Genomic DNA, 22,422 nt, shown 5'->3' on the forward strand with positions numbered 1-22,422 from the left:
GCGCCTTACCAACTGAGCCACCGGCGCTGCCCATACATTCTTTTTTTTTTGGAGACAGAGTCTCACTACATCGCCCTCGGTAGAGTTCCGTGGCGTCACAGCTCACAGCAACCTCAAACTCTTGAGCTTAAGAGTTAAGCTCCCAAGTAGCTGGTTGGGAATATAGGCACCTGTCACAAAGCCCGGCTATTTTTGTTGTTGTTGTAGTTGCCATTGTTGTTTGGCAGGCCCGGGCTAGATTTGAACCCACTAGCTCCAATGTTTGTGGGTGGCGCCCTAGTCACTGAGCTACAGGTGCTAAGCTACAGATTCTATTGTCATTTTCTAAGAATACCAATACCCAGAAATTATAAATTAATTATAAGCCTGGAAGAACTGAGAAATGCTTTTAGGGTTTTATGGAATTATATTTTCTCTTTTTTTGTTGTTGTTGCAGTTTGGCCAGGGCCAGGTTTGAACCTACCATCCTCGATATATGGGGCCAGCACCCTACTCACTGAGCCACAGATGCCACCCGGAATTATATATTCTCATTCCTTCAAGAGCTGCATCTTTTTTTTTTTTAAATAATTATTTCAGAGACAAGGTCTTGCTCTATTACCCAGGCTGCAGACCAGTGGCCCAATCATTGTTCACCATAACCTTGAATTCCTGGGCTCAAACGATCCTCTCTCCTCAACCTAAGTAGCTGGGACTATGGATAAAGGCCACCATGCCTGGCTAGTTTTATTTTATTTATTTTTTTTATTATTATGTTTTGAGACAGAGTCTTACTCTGTGGCCCTTGGTAGAGTGCCATGGTGTCACAGCTCACAGCAACCTTCAACTCTTAGGCTCAAGAGATCCTCAGGCCTCAGTCTGCCAAGTAGCTGGGACTATAGGTGTGGGCCACAATGCCTGGTTATTTTTTATTTTTATTTTTTAAAGACACAGGTTCTCACTCTTGCTAAGGCTGGTCTCAAACCCCTGAGCTCAGGCAATCCACCCACCTAAGCATCCCAGAATGCTAGAATTACAGGAATGAGCCACTGTGCCCAGCCACCTGGGTAACTTGAAATTATATATATATATTTTGGATTAGCTGAGTGTTATGGTGAGTGCCTGTAGTGCCAGCTACTTGAGAGGCTGAGGCAAGAGGATCATTCAAACCCAGAAGTTTGAGGCTGTTATGGCACTTTACCCAGAGCAACAGAGTGAGACCCTAGCTCTAAAACAAATACACAAACAAACAAAACAAGGTCTATGTTGCCTTGGGTGGTCTGGAACGCCTGGCTTCAAGCAATCTTCCTGCCTTAGCCTCCAAAAGTGCTGGGATTACAGGTGTAAGCCACTGGGCCTAGTCTTTTTTTTTTTTTTTTAAATAAGAGAAAATGCAATTTAAATATGTCCTTGGTTAATCTGTGTACAGGTGTACGCATGTTTATATAAGAGGGTTTTCCTTTCGGTGTCATTGCCAAAGGCTATACTAATGCTACACAGTCCATCTCAAATGTATCAGAAGAATTACTGGAGAGGGGAAGGAGAAGGGAAGTAGGGAATGTTTTACTTCTCTAAGACAGAAGGTCTCACTATGCTGCCAGGCTGTGCTCTGAACCTTCAGGCTGGACTGGATCTGCCTCAGCCTCCTACTGGGACTATAGGCATGTGCAGCTGTGCCTGGCAGAAGGTATCTTTTTTAAAAGATACTTTTTTTAACTGCAGGTTCCTTTTTTTTTTTTTTTTTTTGAGACACAGCCTCAAGCTGTTGCCCTGGGTAGAGTACTGTGGCATCATAGCTCACAGCAACCTCAAACTCCTGGGCTCAAGCAAGTCTCCTGTCTCCGCCTTTAAAGTAGCTGGGACTACAGGCGCCCGCCACAACGCCCAGGTATTTTTTGGTTGCAGCTGTCATTGTTGTTTGGCAGGCCCAGGCTGGATTCGAACCCGCCAGCTCAAGTATATGTGGCTGGCGCCTTAGCCGCTTGAGCCACAGGCGCCGAGCCATTAACTGCAGGTTCTTAAAAATCTTATCCATAGTCTAAGTAGACAAAAGAGAATAGTCTAGAACAGGAAGTTAATTATAACTAGCAGAAAATGGCAAATGCCCTTCTAGTTTATTTTTATCCTTCATCTTTCCTACTGCAGAATTAAGTTTTCTACAAAGAAATTTGAAGTTTGTACAGTTTAAGCCACTGCAATGACCTAGTTTGTAAGATATGGAAAACAGGTTATATAAAAATTTTCTTGAGCAATCAAAAGCACATTTAACATTTATTTGAGACATAATAATGTCTTCTATGGGGTGCATTATCATTTTTCCTTCACTGACTTTTTTTTTCTGAGACAGTCTCACTCTGTTGCTCTTGGCTAGAGTGCCCTGGCCTCTCAGCTCACTGCACCCTCAAACTCCTGGGCTCAGACAATCCTCCTGCCTCAGCCTCCTTGAGTAGCTGGGACTACAGGTGCCTGCCACAATAACCAGTAAGTTTTTCTATTTTTAGTGGAGACTGGGTCTCATTGTTGTTCACGCTGGTCTCAAACTCCTGAGCACAGGCAATCCACCTGCCGTGGCATCCCAGAGGGCTAGGATGACAGGCGTGAGCCTTTGCACCTGGCCTCCTTCACTGTCTTGAGTTAGAAGATACAAACTCTGTTAAGTTGCAGGTTCTTCTGCTTAAAGCATTTAACCTGTCCTTTGGTTCTGATTGCATTCACGAGTTTCAGAAATACTTTAACTTATATGTAAGTTCATGGTTACATCTAGGGCCTTGTTTACCTTTTTCTTCAAAAATTGACTATTCTGACAGATTCTAGCTTAACAAAATATATTAAGATAAATATATGGCAACTGTTTTTTTAAGACAGAGTCTCATTCTATTGTCCCAGGTTAGAGTGCCATGGAATCAACCTAGCTCACTATAACCTCAAATTCCTGGGCTCAAGAGATCTTCCTGATTCCTCTAAGTAGCTGGGACTATAGGCAACTGCCATAATGCCAGGCTGATTTTTTTCTACTGTTAGTAGAGATGGGGGTCAGCTCTACTAAAAGCTGTGGGTGAGCTCTTTTGACCAGCCTGAACTCTTGAAGTCAAGCAATCCTCCCACCTCAGCCTCCCAGAGTGTTTGGATTTATAGGCGTGAGCCACTGCACCCAGCCATGGCAATTTTTTTTAATATTTTTTAACTCAGATGCATACTGTATAGCAGTTTCAACTTCCGCGTTACATTCTGCCATCACTTTGGTCTTCTTGTGGCTTCTCAAGGCTGTTTTCACTACATCGCCAAGTTCCATAATTTGGTAAATTGCCCTTTTATAGAAGTAGCCATTTGATAGTAGCAGGACTCACATAAGATACAGTTTACCTTACCAATCTAGATTATGATTTTTTTTTTTTTTTGTAGAGACAGAGTCTCACTGTACAGCCCTCGGTAGAGTGCCGTGGCGTCACACGGCTCCCAGCAACCTCTAACTCTTGGGCTTACGCGATTCTCTTGCCTTAGCCTCCCGAGCAGCTGGAACTACAGGCGCCCGCCACAACACCCAGCTATTTTTTTGTTGCAATTTGGCCGGGGCTGGGTTTGAACCCGCCACCCTTGGCATATGGGGCAGGCGCCCTACTCACTGAGCCACAGGCGCCACCCTAGATTATGATATTTTTAAAAATTTTCAACCACAAGGACCAGGCGCCATGGCTCACACCTGTAATCCTATCACTCTGGGAGGCCGAGGTGGGTGGAATGCCTGAGCTCACAAGTTCAAGACCAGACTGAGACAGAGTGAGACATGCCTCTAAAAATAGCTGGGTGTTGTGGCGGGCGAAGGTACCTGTATTCTCACCTACTTGGGAGGCTGAGGCAAGAGAAATCACTTGAGCCCAAGAGTTGGAGGTTGCTGTGAGCTGTGACACCACAGCACTCTACTAAGGGCAACAAATGAGACTCTGTCTCAAAAAAAAAAAAAAAAAAAATTCTCAATCATAGTATATGCATCCAACATTCTCAACCTAAGTAAATCTCAGTGACTGAATATTTAAGAACCAGGTACAAACAAAACAGTCATCTATAGGATATAACCAGTGACCACCATTTGTACAAAATAAGTTTTGAAAAAAATAATTTGTACCATTCCTCAGTAGTACTGATTTAAACCCTACTTTGTTCCAAAATGATTTAAGTTAGGATTTCCTCAATAAATGGGGTGAGACTCATACGCTTTTCTCAATATATTCCTGCTAAATAGGAGTTGGTCAATTAAACTCAGCAGATGGGACTTCATTAAACCATGATGAGAAGGAAGTCAGGAAAAGAACTATTTTATGGACAGGAAGTTTGGTAAATTACATGAATAAAATTTCTTTGTGATGGGTGTATCTTATTAATATGCATTTCCTCAACTTGCAACTTCCTCAATATGTGAATAACGTCATTGTTTGTCCTTTAACCAGTTTTTTGCCCAACAGTGGACCTACCACAGATGCCTAAAGATCAATCCAATGCTAATATAAAAAAGATGCAATTTCCTTATTTTATAGAACTTTGTGGTGAAACGGGAAAAAAAACAAGTGATAGGGCAGCGCCTGTGGCTCAAGGAATAGGGCGCCGGTCCCATATGCCAGAGGTGGCAGGTTCAAACCTAGCCCTGGCCAAAAAAACCAAAAAAAAAAAAAAAAAAAAAAAAAAACAAGTGATAACTGTATTTGGAGATACCAACTAGATGGACTGTTCTCATATACTCCTTAAATCACTGTGATGGTTTTAAAAATATGTTCACAATTTACAATTTTTCTTTTTTGAAAACTAGATCAGGTCACCAAATTCCCCAAATATAATCTTGTCTTTGTCTAGTAGCTCTGTCCCAGACTGACAAAAAATAAAATAGGGCAATGAAAAGATTATTATTCATGCTATGAAAGGATCTGCTAGATAAAAACAAAACAAAATTAAAACTTAGGACAAGAGCGGTGCCTGTGGCTCAAAGGAGTAGGGCACTGGCCCCATGTACCTGGTGGCAGGTTCAAATCCAGCCCCAGCCAAAAACTGAAGAAAAAAGAAAAGAAAAACTTAGGACAAGATTCCTTTAAATCATCCACTCCATCAGTACATCTAAAATATGATTTCATTCTCCAAAGAAAGATTTGCAATCGTTTTTATGTTTCTTTGTAAAATAACCATATCAAGATGACTGTTAATGTATGTTAAGTCAGGGCGGCGCCTGTGGCTCAGTGAGCAGGGTGCTGGCCCCATATACCAAGAGTGGCGGGTTCAAACCCGGTCCCGGCCAAACTGCAACAAAAAAATAGCCGGGCGTTGTGGCAGGTGCCTGTAGTCCAGCTACTCAGGAGGCTGAGGCAGGAGAATCGCCTAAGCCCAGGAGTTGGAGGTTACTGTGAGCTGTGTGACGCCACGGCACTCTACCAAGGGCGATAAAGTGAAACTCTGTCTCTACAAAAAAAAAAAAAAAAAAAATGTATGTCAAGCCAGTGTAAGTGGCAAAAATTTCTCAGAGGATGACAGAAAAAAGTTTCTTGCTAGATCTCCCCACAGCAAACATGAGGATCATTCTTAGGACTCTTATTTATGCTAAGGAAATTAATTTGAAATATATTAACTATAGGTGTCTAAATTTTGCTCTTACTGCAAAGCACAACAGTCCTATAGGAGAAATCCATTACTAGGTATATAAAAAGGTATATAGCAAGTTGGAAACAAGTACCTACTAATTATCTCATTTTAAAATCAATTTTGAGTTTATTTTTCTTTATTTATTTTTTTTAGTGACAAGAGTTTCACTTTGTCGCCCTTGGTGGAGTGACGTGGCATCACAGCTCATAGCAACCTCCAGCTCTTGAGCTTAGGTGATTCTCTTGCCTCAGCCTCCTGAGTAGCTGGGACTACAGGCACCTGCCACAATGCCTGGCTATTTGTTTTTGTTGTTGCAGTTTGGCCAGGGCTGGGTTCAAAACAGCCACCCTCAGTATATGCGGCTGGTGCCCTACTCACTGAGCCACAGGCACCACCCATCAATTTTGACTTTAAATATTGAAGTTTTTTAATAGAAAGTTTAAAGTTCTTTTACTGGGACAAAAAGACTGGCCAAGAATAAAGAGCACAGCCAAAATTGTTAACTATCGGCAGGCTATTTCCATTATGTAGGTAGATGAAACAACTCCTGTGGTTCAGTGAGAAGGGTGCCGACCCCATATACCAAGGGTGGTAGGTTAGAACCCAGTTCCGGCCCAACTGCAACAAAAAAATAGCTGGGCGTTGTGGCAGGTGCCTGTAGTCCCAGCTACTTGGGAGGCTGAGGCAAGAGAATCACCCACGCCCAGGAGTTGGAGGTTGCTGTGAGCTGTGACACCATAGCTCTCTACTGAGGGCGATAAAGTGAGGACTCTACCTCTACAAAAAAAAAAAAAAACAAGCTCCGATAACATGGCATTTAATTCATATGGCAATTAATTAATTATACTCACAAAGAAAGTATATTCAGATTTTCATTGTTCAGGAACAGTGAAATAATTTTATAATTTGGTAGGGGATTTATTCACCATATTTTAAAGTTAATAAGTAGGGAGAATGTACTTTTCTTTTCTTTCTTTTTTTTTTTTTTTAGAGATAGTGTTGCCTTTGGTAGAGTGCTATGGCGTCACAGCTCATAGCAACCTCCAGCTCTTGGGCTTAGGCGATTCTCTTGCCTCAGCCTCCTGAATAGCTGGGACTACAGGCACTCGCCACAACGTCCGGCTATTTTTATGTTGTAGTTTGGCCAGAGCCAGGGTCAAACCCGCCACCCTGGGTATATGGGGCCAGTGCCCTACTCACTGAGCCACAGGTGCTACCCTATGTTTGTACTTTTCAAACTCATCAACTTACCCTGCCCACCACCAAACTGGTGAAGAATTAGCAAAACTAATCTAGGTGAATTTTACTACCACTGGATTCTTTTTTTTGAGACAGTCTCACTTTGTCGCCCTTGGTAGAATGCCATGGCATCACAGCCCAAAGCACCTCTAACTCTTGGGCTTAAGAGATCCTCTTGCCTCAACCTCCTGAGTAGTTGGGACTATAGGCGCCTGCCACAACACCTAGCTATTTTTTTTGTTGCGGTTGTCATGTTTTAGCAGGCCCGGGGCCAGGTTGGAACCTGCCTGCCTTGGTGTACCTGGCCGGCACCCTACCCACTGAGCTATGGGCACCACCCTACCATTGCATTCTTTAGAGTTGAGCAAAACTAGAAGATACCCAGGACCTTTGATTCAATAGCTTTATAAATCTTTACCTCAAATATTACAAAATCTTCTACAATTTCACATAATTCAAATTGTTTCATTTTATTTTTATAAATTTTTATTTATTAGATAGTCATCAATTACTACAGAAGTGAGCAGAAGTAAAGCCGCAGACTCTCAATTAAGGAAAAATTTTAATCAGAGGATTTTTTTTTTTTTGAGACAGAGTCCCACTCTGTGACCCTAGGTAGAGTTCTGTGGCATCATAGCTCACAGAAATCTCCAACTCTTGGACTCAAGTGATCTTCCCCGCCTCAATTTTTCACTTTAAGTAGAGATGGAGTTTTGCTCTTGCTGAGGCTGGTCTTGAACTGCTGAGCTCAAGCAATCCACCCTCCTTATCTTCCCAGAGTGCTAGGATTATAAGCATGAGGCACCATGCCCAGCCAATCATAGAGGTTTGTAAATACTAAAATAAGAAGCTCTTTTCGGGTCAAAGCATAAACTAGCTAGAGGCAACCATTTCACCTAACAGAGTGTGAGTGAGTGGAGGTGAATACAACGATGGGCCAAAAACTCTGGGCATGGTTAATTAAGACTCTAGTCCAGACGCAGAAAACTGAGAAAACAGACTAAGAGCCTGAGTCAGGAGCTTTGAGACTAATAAGAAGCAAAGAAAGCTAAAGTTCATGGTCAGAAAAAAACATCTCAGAAGCATCTGAAAGTCGGCTGCAGCTTTCAGGAAGCAGTCAGCTCATTCCTTGGTAGAAACTGTCCTGTCTTGAAAAGTGTGGGCCTTTAATAGTTTCCCCTATGCCGAAAGGGTAACAACATAAGTCCTTTTCTTTTTTTGGAAGTAAGACGGTTTATTGGTCTCCTCCTTCACTGAAAGAGCTTCTAGCTTTTCAGCTACTTTTTTGGCATTACCGTCTTTGCCTGATCCTTCCTTGGGACTGACTCCTGCCAGGACCAGCACTGAAGAAGGCCACACAAACACATGTTCACCAGCTGCCTAGACGTCGGGCAGGCTGCTCGGTGGTATCTGGTCACTTCTACCACAGCCATCATCTGGCCCCAGAGCAGGTGACTATGTCCTCTGAGAGACAAACAAGGGCCATCTCAAAGCACCTTTACACTCTGAAGAGTTTAGTCACAGCACTGTGAGGCAACCACCTGGCCAGCAATACCAGACACCTGTGTCCCCAGGCAGCCGCATTGCCCTTGACAGTCGGTCAGGCAGCTGCAGCACCTGGACTATTTCTCTGGTAGACAGAAAAACGAGTCCTTTTCTAGAGAACACATACTAGTCATTTGGGAAGAACATATGCTGGAAAAACAAAAAATTTTAAGTGCTAGACACACACTAATATAAACAAAGTAGTAAAACAAAACTCTAGTTAAGAATTTAAAATATTTGCATTTCTATTTAGTCTCCAACTTTCAGTTTGATTTGTATACATTATATTACATATCTATGTACCTAAGAGTCTTTTATTGTAGGTTGGTTGTTTTTTTTTTTTTTGCTGTTTTTGGCCGGGGCTGGGTTTGAAACCACCACCTCCGGCATATGGGACCAGCGTCCTACCCTTTTGAGCCACAGGCGCCGCCCCTATTGTAGTTTTTTTTTAAAAGTGATCCTCCTACCTCAGTCTCCCATGTAGCTAGGATTCCAGTTGCTTGCCACGATACCAGGCTAATATTTCTTTTTCTTTCTTTCTTTCTTTTTGAGACAGAGTCTCAAGCTATCACCTTGGTTAGAGTGCCATAGCATCACAGCTCACAGCAATCTCAAACTCTTAGGCTTACACTTAAGTGATTTTTTTGCCTCAGCCTCCCAAATAGCTGGGACTACAAGTGCCTACCACAATGCCCAGCTTTTTTTTGACTGTAGTTGTTTAGCAGGCCCGGGCCAGGTTCAAACCCGCCAGCCTCGGTGTATGTGTCTGGTGCCTTAATCACTAAGCAATGGGCACCGAACCTCTTTCTTCTTTTCTTTTGTAGAAACAGGGACTCTTACTCAGGCTGGTCTGAGCCTCAAGCAATGAGGCTTTTATAGAAACAGAGGACTCTTACTCATGGCCTCAAGCAATCCTCCTGCCTCAGCCTCCCAAAGAGTTAGGCTTATAGGCATGAGCCAAGGGTGGGACTGGGAGTCGAGAATCTTTTTTTTTTTTTTTTTTTTTTGAGACAGAGTCTCACTATGTTGCCTTCAGTAGAGTGCCATGGTGTCACAGCTCACAGTAACCTCAAACTCTTGGGCTTAAGCGATTCTCTTGCCTCAGCCTCGCAAGTAGCTTGGACTACAGGTGGCTGCCACAATGCCCGGCTATTTTTTGTTGCAGTTGTCATTGTTGTTTAGCTGGCCCAGGGTTACACTTAGGGTTCAAACCTGCCACCCTCGGTGCATGTGGCTGGTGCCATAACCACTGTACTATGAGTGCTGAGCCCTGAGAATCTTTTAAATGCTGATTTTATATTTTGTGTTCACCAGCTGACAAACTTTTGAGATACTAAGTAAAGGTACTAGTGGCCCACAAACATTTCATTTTCGTTAGTATCACCATTTCGGTGCATCTCTACAAAATTATTGGAATATTTCTTTGGGCTTAGAGGAAAATGAAGAAAATGTTAAGTATTAATATTTACAAAAAGAAGTATCTCAATTTAGCTGATTGCTTTCAGGTATTAAACCAGTCTTCCATATACTCAATTATAAAAGAGGGATAATAAAATGAAAGACTGTGCACAAATGTTTGAACTATATTATTGAAGATTATACCTAAAAGGTTAAGTATAATTTAGAATTTTATAATCTTTGTTAACTCACTGAGCACCTGCTTTATGACATTTACGTTTGACTTTAATCTGTATGGCTTTCATCTATGTTTCTATGGATACACATTCATAAATTTGAGAACTTAGGAACCTCAAGACATTTTGAGAGGCTGTGAAGAATCTGCTATTTTGTTTTTCTTTTAAAAACTTTTGTAGCCTGCTTTTTACCCCCAAGGGTTTGGGAAAGTTTCATGTATTTAGTCACTTTGATCCTACAGGTATCATGGTAGACTAGTCACAAAAAAAGAAAAGGGCAGATAAATAATGTTTAAGTCCACCTTCAAACATTAATAGTACCTCACAATAAAATAAAATTTTAACTTAATTCTATTACCCATTCTATCACTGATTGTGAATCTTTTTACTTTTTAAATAAGGAGTTTGGCTTCCTTGCCTTATTTCCTGCTTCATGAGACTTTTACCATCAAAAGTAATCCTCTCTACCTCATCATTAGCCTTTCTGTTGTTTTTGACGTTTTAAAAAAAATTACTTCTTAATCCTCTATTTTATTTATTTATTTATTTATTTTGAGCCAAGGGTGGGACTGGGAGGCGAGAATGTTTTTTTTTTTTTTTTTGAGACACAGTCTCACTATGTTGCCTTCAGTAGAATGCCATGGTGTCACAGCTCACAGTAACCTCAAACTCTTGGGCTTAAGCAATTCTCTTGCCTCAGCCTCGCAAGAAGCTTGGACTACAGGTGGTGTTAAATCATAGCTGTGTATGCTTGGACTACAGCTGTGTATTAAACCATAGCTGTGTACATTAATATGATCATGGGGCACCATACACTTGGTTCATAGATCGTTTGACACATTTTCATCACACTAGTTAACATAGCTTTCATAGCATTTTCTTAGTTATTTTGCTAACACCTTTACATTCCACATTTACTAGGATTCACATATACCCTTGTAAGACGCACCCCTCTATTTTCTTTAGGCCAGGCTTTCTTCTCCAACTCTCTCCTCTTAATTTTGGAGAAAAATTGAACTTCCAGATAAGGCTGGGCATGGTGGCTCACACCTCTAATCATAGCACTCCGCGAGGCTGAGGCAAGTGGATTGCTTGAGCTCAGGAGTTCCAAGATCAGCCTAAGCAAAAGCAAGACCTGTCTCTACTTTAAAAAAAAAAAAAAAGAAAGAAAGAAAGAGAAAAACTAGCCAGGGGTTGTGGACGATGCCTGTGTTCGCAGCTACTGGGGAGGCGGAGGCAAGAAGATTGCTCAATAAATACATTCAGAAAAGAAATCAGGCAATTGCTGCTTCGTTCTTTATGAGCTTTTTGTGTCTAGTCCTTATCTTAAACATTGTTATTGTTATTGTGGCTCAGTCAGTAAGGCGCTGGCCCCACATACCAAGGGTGGCGGGTTCAAACCCGGCCCCGGCCAAACTGCAACCAAAAAATAGCCGGGCGTTGTGGCGGGCGCCTGTAGTCCCAGCTACTCGGGAGGCTGAGGCAGGAGAATCGCCTAAGCCCAGGAGTTGGAGGTTGCTGTGAGCTGTGTGACGCCACGGCACTCTACCGAGGGCAATAAAGTAAAACTCTGTCTCTACAAAAAATAAATAAATAAATAAAAATTAATAAATAAATTTTAAGCCTTTTTAATTTTGTGAAGATAAAAAGTGGAAACCAAATAAACACATGTATATGTATAGAGAAAATTAAAAAAAATACAAAATAATGTATTCCAAAACAAAAACAAAAATACAAGACAAAGAAGAAGATTGTTCAAGACCAACAGTTTGAGGTTGTTGTAAACTATGACACCACAGCACTTTACCCAGGGCATTGAATGAGACTCAAGACTCCAAAAAACAAAAAAAGAAAAAGAAAAAAAGTCCAGATAATCTTGTTGGTATCTGCTCTTCCCTTCTTGTAATTCTAAACATCCTTACAACTTCATTCTCTGTTTTTCCTTCATTACTCATGTTCACAGAAATCACATCTTCCTATAGACTACAGGACTTCATTTCTTATCTTCAGCCCTCTGACACATGTATTTTCAGTTTATGTACTAGTAGAGAAAAAAAAACCCTGCCAATTATGCCATAAAATTTAAGATGCATTCTCCTTTCAAAGATGTTAAAGTGAAAAATATAAATGATCTTTAGAATCAATAAAATATGACAAATGACAAAGCAGTAAAAAACCAGGCAACCAGGGGAAGCCACCTGCCAGATATCAAAACTCAACCAAGGGCGGCGCCTGTGGCTCAGTCGGTAGGGCGCCGGCCCCATATGCCGAGGGTGGCGGGTTCAAACCCAGCCCCGGCCAAATTGCAACAAAAAAATAGCCGGGCGTTGTGGCGGGCCCCTGTAGTCCCAGCTGCTGGGGAGGCTGAGGCAAGAGAATCACTTAAGCCCAGGAGTTGGAGGTTGCTGTGAGCTGTGTGAGGCCACGGCACTCTACCGAGGGCCATAAAGTGAGACTCTGTCTCTACAAAAAAAAAAAAAAAAAACTCAACCAAACTACCCACACACCCACTGTATAACATCAAAATACAGCTTCAAAGACACATGCATAACACTCTCTCTATGCTGCAGGCAAAGTTATCAATAAGAAAATATTGATTCCGGGCGGCACCTGTGGCTCTGTGAGTAGGGCGCCAGCCCCATATGCCAAGGGTGGCGGGTTCAAACCCAGCCCCGGCCAAATTGCAACAAAAAAATAGCTGGGTGTTGTGGCGGGCGCCTGTAGTCCCAGCTACTCGGGAGGCTGAGGCAAGAGAATTGCGTAAGCCCAAGAGTTAGAGGTTGCTGTGAGCCATGTGACGCCACGGCACTCTACCCGAGGGCGGTACAGTGAGACTCTGTCTCTACAAAAAAAAAAAAAAGAAAGAAAATATTGATTCCACAGAAAAATGGCAATACTCAAATTCACTACCACCATCATGAAAATGTACACAACTAATAGCAAGAGTAAGCACAAACAAACAAATGTGTGTGCATATATACTCAAAAATCTGCAGTAGTTTAAGTCTCCATAAACACTTGGCCCTGGTTAATCAAAGCCAATACCAACTATAAAGGCTGACAAATTCAGCAAATTCCTATAAAAATGCAGGATATAAAGAGAATAGAGCAAAACATTTTTGTAATTTTATACTTCTTGGAGGAAACTATGTATCCTAAAAAAAAAAAAAATGATGCCAATTTGAATTATAGATCATTTAAAAAGAACTACATGTACATTATGTACATTATAATCTAAGAGAGGTGTCAGTGAGTTCTTCAGTAATTATTTAAGGTTCTGCGGGCCCCATATAATCTCTGTGGTTGTTATAGCATCCTCTTCTTCTAAAAATCTTTTAAAGTTATAAAAGCCATTCTACCTCCAGAGCCATACAAAGACAGATTGTGGGCTGGATATGGCCATGTAATACAATTTGTCAACCTATACTCTTAATATATAAATGGGTGCTTCATAAAATAAGGTTGCTGTATGAACTAAAGAACAAATCTATTTTGGATTTTTTAAAAAGATACTTATTATTATGTGTGTATACATAAATATATATATATAAATTTTTTTTTTCCCCCAGAGTCTCACTCTGTTGCTCAGGCTGGAAGTGTAGCCAAGTCACCATAGCTCATGGCAACCTCAAACTCTCCAAGGGATCCTCCTACCTCAGTCTTGTGAGTTGGTGGGACAATAGGTTCATGCCACCACATCCAGCTAATTTTTCTGTATTTTTCTTTTCGGGAAGATAAGGTCTCGCTGTGTTGCTCAGACTAGTCTCCAACTCCTGGCCTCAAATGACCCTCCTGCCTTGGCTCCCCCAAAGTACTGAGATTACAAGTGTGAGGCACTACTTGTGTGAGATTACAAGTGTGAGGCACTACTACCTGGCTTTAGTAATGTTTTAACAAGAATTGCTGTGCCAAAAAAATAATGATGCTTACTGAAGAACGTTTTTATTCTTTTCATTTGAAATATCATGTCTTTAAAAAAAAAAGAAATTTCATCTCTTTACTCATGAAAAAGATCTGAATTGAGAAGTTAAAGAAACATTTTTTATTTTTACTTCTTGGAGGAAACCATGTACCCTGTATATAATTTGCAAGTACTTCTCATTTAATAAAACCAACACTGAGATCTCACTGAAGATGAATCTTTTCTTTCTATTGACTTCTATCAGACTTTATACATAGGACCCCACCCACAAATAAAGGCTTCAACATAAATACACAAAAATACTCTCAGAGGATCGTACAATTCACTTTTGATAATATTAAATAACGAAATCTATCTAGGCTATGACAGCCATCAGGAAAGAGAAATAAGTCTCCAAACCAGTGAAAAACCAAAGTTAAAGCAACAGCCTTTGTATCAGTGCTGCCATAAAATGTACTTGTTCATAAAAGGGGAAAAAATAGACTAGGCATGGTGGCTCATGCCTATAATCCAAGCACTTTGGGAAAATGAAGTGGGTGATCCCTCCAGGGATCCTCAAACTTTTTAAACAGGGGGCCATTTCACTGTCCCTCAGACCGTTGGAGGGCCAGACTATATTTTGAAAAAACAAACTATGAAGAAACTCCTATATATACTGCACATATCTTATTTTGAAGTAAAAAAACAAAACAGGAATAAATACAATCACACAGCCTCATATGGCCCGTGGGCTGTAGTTTGAGGACCCCTGCCAGGAGTTCCAGGATGCTGTGAGCTTGTTTGCACCACTGCACTCCAGCCTGGGCAAATGAGACTTTGTCACTAAAAAATAACATAAAATTTTAAAAGAGGAAAATAAATTCATTGCTGAGTTTTTGATTTGCTCCTTATTCTCTGTTAAAATTTAAAGAATAAATAAAACAAGGCCGGGTGCAATGGCTTATGCCTTTAATTCTGGCACTCTGGGAGGCCAAAGTGAGTAGATTGCCTGAGCTCACAGGTTTGAGACCAGTCTCAGCGAGAGCAAGACCTCATCTCTAAAAATAGCCAGCATAGTGGCAGGTGCCTGGAGTCCCAGCTACTCAGGAGGCTGAGGCAAGAGAATGGCTTGAGCCCAAGAGTTTGAGGTTGTTCTGAGCTATGATGCCCCAGCACTCTACCAAGGGCAACAAAATGAGACTATCTCAAAAAAAAAAAAAAAAAAAAAAAGAATAAATAAAACACAAATTGGAGGTGGTCTGTGGTATCTGTTTATTTGCTTTTGACTTACAACTAATCAGACCTAACTAGCATTAATTTGATCTCTCCTTTAAAAACTGTTTACTAATGAGTATGTTGATGACTCATGACTGACGCAGGAGAAAGAGATAAGAAAAAAATGGACTGGGTGGCGCCTGTGGCTCAAGGGGTAGGGCGCCGGTCCCATATGCCGGAGGTGGCGGGTTCAAACCCAGCCCCGGCCAAAAGCCAAAAAAAAAAAGAAAAAAATGGACTAAAATTGATGTCATTAAATAGCTTTCTGCAGAACTCAGCCAATACCATATTCAACAGCTACTGACTTGTCCAAATATACTTTGTGGTGTAGCACACCCAATTTATCCTTTAGCTTTGTAGGATTTTTTGCTTTACAATGTTTTATTTCAGAGTAAATTATCAATTGCTTTATAAGGGCTAAATGTTAATTCTTCATAAGAAGTCAATATATATCTGCTACAGTGAACTCGGGAAAAAAAGTCAATACATACTATCTTTTATTAAAAAAAGGCAAGAGGGGCTCAGTGCTTGTAGCTCAAGCGGCTAAGGCGCCAGCCACATACACCAGAGCTGGCGGGTTCGAATCCAGCCTGGGCCTGCCAAACAATGACAAGTACAACCAAAAAATATCCGGGTGTTCATTTTATTTTATTTTTTTTTTTTGGTTTTTGGCCGGGGCTAGGTTTGAACCCGTCACCTCCGGCATATGGGACTGGCGCCCTACTCCTTGAGCCACAGGTGCCGCCATAGCCGGGTGTTTAGTCCCAGCTACTTGGGAGGCTGAGGCAAGAGAATCACTTAAGCCAGGCATTGGAGGTTGCTGTGAGCTGTGACACTACGGCACTCTACCCAGGGCAACAGCTTGAGACTCTGTCTCAAAAAAAAAAGTTATTTGGTCTAGAAATACTTTTTTCTTTTAATCTCTTAAATACAATTTACATAGAGTATCTTTTTTTTTTTTTTTTGGTAAAGACAGAGTCTCACTTTATCGCCCTCAGTAGAGTGCCGTGGCATCAACACAGCTCACAGCAACCTCCAACTCCTAGGCTTAGGCAATTCTCTAAGCCTCCTGAGTAGCTGGGACTATAGGCAACTGCCACAACGCCCAGCTATTTTTTTGTTGCAGTTTGGCCGGGGTCAGGTTTGAACCTGCCACCCTAGGTATATGGGGCCAGAGCTCTACCCACTGAGCCACAGGTGCCACCCTACATAGAATATCTTGAGTCATTCTATTAAGGTCTTTAAGAAAAGACTGTTGAAACAATGTTCTCTTCCAAGATGACACGGTCTTACAAAGCACTTCAGTAATCTTTAACTAGGCGGAAACAGGTAAATATGCCCTAAAAGATCTACGTTTAACTAAGCAGATCTTATTAAGAAGTAAAAATGGACTGGAATCTGAACTTTAATTGCATTTAAAGTTAAATGCAGGCTGGGCAAAGCGGCTCACGCCTGTAATTCCAGCACTTTGCAAGGCTGAGGTAGATGGACTGCCTGAGCTCATGAGTTTGAGAGCAGCCTGAGCAAGAGTGAGAACCTATCTCTAAAAAAATAGCTGGGTGTTGGGGCGGCGCCTGTGACTCAAAGGAGTAGGGCACTGGCCCCATATACCGAGGGTGGTGGGTTCAAACCCAGCCCCAGCCAAAAACTGCAAAAAAAAAAAAAAAAAAAAAAAAACTAGCTGGGCATTGTGGTGGGCACCTGTAGTCCCAGCTACTTGGGAGGCTGAGGCAAGAGAACTGCTCAAGCCTAAGAGTTTGAGGTTGCTATGAGATATGATCCATGAACTCTACCCAGGACGACAGAATGAGACTCTGTCTCCAAAAATAAATAAATTAATAAAAATAAAACTGAAATAGAAAAACTAGTTGGGCCCTGTGGCAGGCACCTAGAGCCCCAGCTGCTGGGGAGGCTGAGGTAAGAGAATTGCTTGAGTTCAAGAATTTGAGGATGCTGTGCAAGAGGATCTCTCAAACCCAGGTATGATATCACGGCATTCTACCCAGGGTGACAGAGACTGTCTCTCAAAGAAAAAAAAAGAAAAGGTAGTTTACTGACTTGAATGTAATTTACTAAGAAGATGCTTCCTGTTTCACTTTAGCATGTTTAGGGATTTTTTTTTTTTTCTTTTTGAGACAAGGCCTCACTCTATTGCCCAGGTTAAAGTGCCAGGCAGCAGCCTAGCTTCACAGCAACCTCAAAGTCCTGAGCTCAAGTGGTCCTCCTGCCTCAGCCTCCTGAGTAGATGGGACTACAGGTGCCTATAAAAACACCTGGCTAACTTTTTCTTCTCCCTATCTTTTTAGAAGAGATGGGGTCTTTTGTGTGTGTGTGTGTCTCTGAGACAAAGTCTTACTCTGTCACCCTGGTAGAGTGCCATGGGATCATACCTGGGTACGAGAGATCCTCTTGTTTTAGCCTCCCACGTAGCTGGGACTAAAGCATGCACCACTTCACAGGGCTAGTTTTTCTATTTTTAGTAGAGATGGAGTTTCACTCTTGCTCAGTCTGACCTGGGATTCCTGAACTCAAGGGATCCTTCCAACTCGGCCTCTCAGAGTGCTAGGATTATAGGCTTTGAGTCACCCTGCCCAACCTAGCATGTTTACAACATTTGAAGCAATTTTATTTATTTATTTTATTATTATTATTTTTTGAGACAGAGTCTCACTATGTCACCCCAGAGAGAGTGCTATGGCATCACAGCTCACAGCAACCTCAAACTCTTGGGCTTATGCGATTCTCTTCCCTCAGCCTCCCAGGTAGCTGAGACTACAGGCACCCACCACAATGCCAGCTATTTTTTTGTTGTTGTTGTTGCAGTCGTTCAGTTGGCCCGGGCCAGGTTCGGACCTCCCACCTTCGGTGTCCGTGGCTATCACAGTATCCACTGTGCTACAGGTGCCAAGCCTAAAGCAATTTTCGTACCCAGACATGGCTTTTTAAAATACTATTCTCCACTAAAAGGCAATAAAGCCCCTTGGAAAAGCGGATCATCCCAGGATTGAGAATGGAAAAATAAAAAGCAAGCCTGGAAGACTTCCAGTTTTTACCCACACATGTAAACAGCATCATCACTAGAAAAAAGCTAAACAAACTGAAAGTCAACAACTTTTTTCAGATTCACTAGAGAAATGAAATCACATAGCGAAATTCCACTCTCCAAATTGGAGATACAGGTAAATACAGTGAGAACACTGTTTTGGTTACTGAAAACTACAAAACATTGTTGAACGAACTTACAGATATAAATGAAGATAAAGACAACCCATGTTCACAGACTAGAAGATCTTAATATTGTTAAGATGTCAAAGTATCGTCTGAGTACAATGGCTCCCACCTGTAATCCTAGCACTTTGGAAGTCCAAGGTGGGTGGACTGCTTGAGCTCAGGAGTTTGAGAGCAGTCTGAGCAAGAGCAAGAGCAAGAGCAAGACCCCGTTTCTACTAAAAACAGAAAAAGTATTCAGGTCTTGTGGTAGGCGCCTATAGTCCCAATTACTGGTGAAGTTGAGGCATGAGGATAGCTTTGAGGCCAAGAGTTCTAGAGGTTGCTGTGAGCTATCATGACACCACAGCACTCATCTGAAGGGTGACAGAGTGAGATTCTGTCTCAAGATGTCGAAGTACTGATGCCTACTCATTACTCACAGTCATCTATGGATTCAGTGCAAAATTCCACTAGTATTTTTTATAGAAACAGAAAAATCCATCATAAAATATAGAATCCCAAGTCACACAGCCAAAACAATTTTGAACAGAGTTGGAGGTTTCACACTGTTGATTTCAAAATTTATTATAAAACTTCAGTAATCACAACTGCATGGTACGGATATAAAGACAAACATATGGACTAATAGAACAGGAAAAAAGCACAGAAATAAACTTCAGCATATATGATCAAATTATTTCAACAAAAGGTGCCAATACCGTTCAGTGGGAAAAAGACAGTCTTGTCTTTTTTTTGAGACAGAGTCTCACTCTGTCACCCTTGGTAGAGTGCCGTAGCATCATAGCTCACAGCAACCTCCAACTAGGGCTTAAGTGATTCTCTTGCCTCAGCCTCCCAAGTCGCTGAGACTACAGACCCCCGCCACAACACCCAGCTAAGGACAGTCTTTTCAACAAATGGCTTTGGAAAAAATGGATAACCACATGCAGTGGAATGAAACTGGACCCTTACCTAACACCACATAAAAAAATTAACTGAAAATGGATCAAAGACCTAAATGTAAGACTTTATACAATGTTTAGAAGAAAGCATAGGAGAAAAGCGTTATGACATGACACTGACTTTGGCAATGATTTATTGGATATGATGGTTAAAGCATAGACGACAAAAACAGATAAAGTCGGACTACATCAAAATTTAAAACTTTTGTGTATCAAAGGACACAATTAGTAGAGTGAAAAGGCAACCTATGGAGTGGGAGAAAATATCTGCAAATCATCAAGAGGTTAATATCCAAGATATATAATGAATCCTACAAACTCAACAACATTAAAACAAACACCTTGATTAATAAATGGGCAAAGGACTTCAACAAACATTTCTTCAAAGATGATATACAAATGGCCAATCAGCACACGAAAAGACAATCAATACCACTAATCATTAAGGAAACAAAAAATCAAAATCACAATGAGATACTGCCTCATACCCATCAGAGTGGCTAGCATCAAAAACCAGAAAATAATAAAGCTGGTAAGGATGTGGAAAAATTAGAACCCTGTGCACTGTTGGTGGGAACATAATTATGATGTTGCTGCTGTGAAAAACAGTATGGGTATGCCTATTTCTCAAAAAATTAAAAATAGAAAGAATTGCCACATGTTCCAGCAATTCCACTTTTAGATAAATACTGAAAATAATTGAAAACAAGGTCTCAAAGACAGCGGTTCTCAATTTGTGTCATGACCCCTTTGTAACAATGAAAATACACTGCTGCATTAGAAGGTTGAAAACCACTGCTCAAGGAGATATTTGTTCACTTTCATTCATTAGCAGCATTATTCACAAAAGCCAAAAAGTGGAAGCAATTCAAATGCCCATCAACAGAGGAATGGATAAACAAAATATGGTATATACATATGATGAAATGTTATTCAGCCTTAAAAGTGAAGGAAATTCTGACACGTGCTACAACATTGTTACCACATGAAGAGAGTCCAGCTGCTTGTCACTGTCAACCAATATGCAGAGACAGGAATAGGTCCACTAAACTGTGTCAGAACGCCGTGGTTCTGGAGCACAGTGAGAGAAGCCTCTCTAAGACTGTTCTGTTCTTCCATTTCCAACATTACAGTTTTATACATTTAAGTTCAAAGTGAAGACCATGTTAACTCCTTATCTTAAACAATAATCAGCAGAACCCAGTACTCAAGATAGGCATCTTTAGAGTGGGAGCTAAATTTACAGAACAGTAAAAGTAGGAGACATGGGTGAAGGTCAGGCAGAATCTAAACTGAGCAGAACAGCTGTGTCATGTCTGCCCTGGCCTGACAGACTGCTTCTTATTCTCACTGTATGTGCTTTCAACACTGTGCTATCAACATTATACTAAGTGAAATAATAAATCAGACACGATTTATTATCGTGCAATAATAAATTGCACGATTCCACTTATACCAGGTGCCTAGAGTAGTCTAATTTACAGAGACAAAAAAGTGAATGGTGGTTAGGACAAAGGAATGGGTTATTATTTAGTAAGTATGAAGATTCAATTTGGGATGTAAAAAAGTGCTGGAAACAGATAGTGACAATGGTTTCAGAACAATGTAAATGTAATTTAATGAAGAGCTAAAATGGTAAATTTTATGTTATTTATATTTTACCACAATAAAAAAGATGTATAGCTCGGCACCTGTGGCTCAAGCGCCAGGCACATACACCAGAGCTGGTGGGTTCAAATCTAGCCTGGGCCTGCCAAACAACAATGCCGGCTGTAACCAAAAAATAGCTGGGCACTGTGGCAGGCGCCTGTGGTCCCAGCTACTTGGGAGGCAGAGGCAGGAGAATCACTTAAGCCCAGGAGTTGGAGGTTGCTGTGAGCTGTGATGCCATGGCACTATACCCAGGGCGACAGCTTGAGGCTCTGTCATACACACACACACACAAAAAGATGTATGTTTGTTGGGTTGTTTTACAGCTTGCATGTTACTGGTATACTAAATGGTAGGTAGAATATATAAAATATATATACTTATATAACGTATATAAGATACTCCTTGGTGATACAGCACTGGTGACAGAGGAACTTAAAATAATTAAGTTTATGATTATTCACAGGTAGTAGAAAATTACTTTCTTTTTTATTTATTGAGCACATAAGAGGCACTGGGCTAGAAGCTAGGAATACATGGTGTAGCAGGCACACATCTAAGAGTTTAGGAGCATGCAAATACATTCAGAACTCTAGAGGTCAGGTGCTCTGCCAAGACAAAATCAGATGGCAGGCTGATAATGTTTAGGCATTATGAGATTTATTTAAAAACTTCTGACTGGCCGGGCATGGTGGCTCATGCCTATAATCCCAGCCCTGGGGAGGCCGAGGTGGGTGGACTGCCTGAGCTCATGAGTTCGAGACAAGCCTGAGACAGAGCGAAACCCCATCTTTAAAAACTAAATAAATAGGCTTGATAGGGCGGAATCTGTGGCTCAACAGAGTAAGGCGCCAGCCCCATATGCCGGAGGTAGCGGGTTCAAACCCAGCCCCGGCCAAAAACTGCAAAAAAAAAAATAGGCTCGGCACCAGCCACATACACCTGAGCTGGCGGGTTCAAATCCAGCCTGGGCCTGCCAAACAACAATGACAGCTGCAGCAAAAAAATGGCCAGGTGTTGTGGCCGGTGCCTGTAGTCCCAGCTACTTAGGAGGCAGAGGCAGGAGAATCGCTTGAGCCCAGGAACTGGAGGTTGCTATGAGCTGTGATGCCATGGCACTCTACCCAGGCTAACAGCTTAAGGCTCTGTCTCAAAAATAAATAAATAAATAAATAAAAACTTCTGACTGGATCAAAAATGTATATTCTTGGTGGCGCCTGTGGCTCAGTGAGTAGGGCGCCGGCCCCATATACCAAGGGTGGCGGGTTCAAACCCAGCCCCGGCTGAACTACAACCAAAAAATAGCCAGGCGTTGTGGCAGGCGCCTGTAGTCCCAGCTGCTCGGGAGGCTGAGGCAGGAGAATCACTGAAGCCCAAGAGCTGGAGGTTGCTGTGAGTCCTGTGAC

General features: G+C 41.5%; 1 protein-coding gene and 1 non-coding gene across 2 annotated transcripts in view; both read right to left on the bottom strand.

Annotated features, from left to right (window-relative positions):
• Nucleotides 1–22,422, bottom strand: part of GLG1 (golgi glycoprotein 1) — a 132,696-nt gene that overhangs the window by 91,634 nt on the left and 18,640 nt on the right. The gene's annotated exons all lie outside the window — the stretch shown is intronic.
• Nucleotides 8,401–8,512, bottom strand: LOC128580327 (small nucleolar RNA SNORA77). The gene has a single exon (XR_008378623.1). It is a non-coding gene; the product is annotated as a small nucleolar RNA SNORA77 (small nucleolar RNA).

This window comes from Nycticebus coucang, chromosome 2 (assembly GCF_027406575.1).
Source record: "Nycticebus coucang isolate mNycCou1 chromosome 2, mNycCou1.pri, whole genome shotgun sequence".
NCBI classification, from domain to species: Eukaryota; Metazoa; Chordata; class Mammalia; order Primates; family Lorisidae; genus Nycticebus; species Nycticebus coucang.